Source organism: Pinus tabuliformis, chromosome Q (genome assembly GCF_031772625.1).
Source record: "Pinus tabuliformis cultivar Carrire ecotype Pingquan chromosome Q, CPIR1, whole genome shotgun sequence".
Lineage (NCBI taxonomy): Eukaryota > Viridiplantae > Streptophyta > Pinopsida > Pinales > Pinaceae > Pinus > Pinus tabuliformis.
In genome coordinates, this window is record NC_142296.1 from 1,007,898,345 (window position 1) to 1,007,900,861 (window position 2,517).

Below are 2,517 nucleotides of genomic sequence, written 5' to 3' on the forward strand. Positions count from 1 at the left end.
AAATATGACTTGATATGATCAACTAATTTTTCTCCCAAGAAAATAGAAATTCGACCTTCAATTTAATAAACAAATCTAGAAAGTATTTGGTCCTCCAAAGTTTTACCAGCTCAGCTCCCCAATAATTTAAGTGCCTCGATCTCTTATGAGCTAATAATCTTCAAATTTGAAAATGAGTTAGCCTCTCAAGTATCTCACCTTCTTCAAAAACATTGTAACAATTTTTTATTCCTCCAAATTCTAGCTCATGGATTTCATTGTGATATCATTTAAAGAGTTTGAAAAAAAAAATGCAATCCTTTGCTCCAGCTCTGTGACCTTGATGTCTTTCATATGTTGATTTTCTAGGTGCAATAGAGATTAGCACAATATTTTTGAAACCCTGATAATTACTTTTGAAGTAGATCTTCTTTTAATGTTTCCAATATAACATTCAATAATTATACTTTAGAAATTAAACCATAAAGAACAATAGAGTAGTAGAGATCACAATACATAAAATAATACAAGCTTTACCTTGGGAAAAACCACCAATGGGAAAATACCAACAACCTTTTTAAATAGAGAAATTATTCTTGTTCAATGAGAGACACACCTAGACCTATGGTCAAACTTGGTCTTCTCCTTCAAGTTTAGTCGCACAATCTAATCTAGCAATTCGCTATATCTATCTGACCTAGAATTTTGGCCCTCCTTCCATTACTAGTTGTTGGAAAATTTAATTAATTTCGGTCTTCATAGTTGTCATTGTACTCATTTTAATATGTATATCTTACGTAACAAGAAAAACAAGAAAGAAAAATATTTTTTTAAGGATGGTTTTCATGCTTCTTTTGATTGGTATTCTAGATAAAGCATATTATTCATTCTTCTAGGGTTTTTCATGTCATAATATTTATTGTCATGAGTCAAGAGAGTTAATGGAATGTATACAACACCCATCTGGGCAAGGTTTACCATGTAAAAGAATTTATTTTGAGTCAAGACAGTAAAAATAAGCCCCCTATCAAAAGTTGACCCTGCCAGAGACAAGTCAACCCAAAGAGGGTTATTTGACCTCCACCGATGAGTATAAATAGAAGCTAATAGATCTCATTTGGAAATGAATTTGATTTTAAATCAAGAAGTTTGATCTAAGGTGTGAAATTCAAGAAGTCAGAAAAGGCAAGGAGAAAATAAGTTGAAGCAAGAAGGAAGGAAAATCGAGCTTTTGATCAATTGTTTACCTAGTTTTCTCTCACACATGCAAAGATTATGAGTTGCTACAGGGGCTGAAGCTATAGACCTACTACAGGTTTGAAATATGGTAGCTGGGGGCTGAAATTTCGAGTTTGGTGCAGTTCTAGAAGGCTTTGACTCTTGTTGACTTTACTTGACTGTGACCTAATTGGAAGGGCTTCCTAGATGGTTGACTTGGTGCTAGGAGGAAGTCTTGGTCTTGAGGTTTCGGTCTTGGTTTTCTCCTTTGAAGTAGATTATATAATAAGACAAGAAATTTTCAGGTTTTTCCCCTTGGATAGGTTTTTCCTTGGCATGGAGCCTAATTTTTGTGTCAATTATCTTTACTATTTTTTCTTGATATTCATTTAATGAAGAAGATAAATAAATTTCATAAGCAATTATTAAGGTTAACGAGAGTTTGAATTAATATTCACCCTACTGCATTCTCCAACATGGCATCAAAGCTAAGGTGAACAAGATAAAGTAGATGAAGGATCATCTTGAAGGGTTTGTTTGTCAAGGGGAATCATTTGTAGAAGGACACAAGGAAAAAAGAAGAAGAACCATTGATCTAGAAGGAGGGTTAATACATTAAAGAAGACCTCATATTTAAGTTCTTGTTGAAGAAAGACTAAATTTCTCATTAGAAGTTCTCTAGTGTACTTCATCATCTTGAAAAATAAGGAAGCAACAAGGATCTTTGGGATCATCATTCAAGTCTCTTTGAAGTTTTTTTTAAGACATCATTGTTGAAGCCATCCTAGAAGATATCGTTCTATGGCATCCTTTGAAGTCTCTTTGTAGGTATTGAAAACATCAAGATAGTTGGAGACATCATCTAGAAGGAGGACTCTTGGTTGACAAGTAACTTAGTATATTGTCTTGTATGTCTCAATCTATAGATAACATGGCTACATTTTGCAAGGAAAGAAACAAGGTCATTGGATCAACAAAATTCCTAGCATGAATGAAGAGGATTGACTTCGCACTCTTAGATAATGAATTCATGGAGTATGTCCTTGGATAAGTAGTTATACTAGACAAGGAGAAGACTCAAGAGTTAGAAAAGTATAATAAGGGAGCAATAAGGGCACCAAGAATCATTGTTGAACGCATTAAAGATCATCTTGTTCCCTTTGTTGTTGATTTGAAGACATAAAAGGCTATGTATGATAAGTTGGTAAGTTGTAATCTATAAGTACATCAAGCCAAAATGTTTCCTTGAAGAGTCAACTATATAGAATAAGGAAATCAAAGGATGAAGACATGGTGACCTATCTAATGAGGATCTCACAA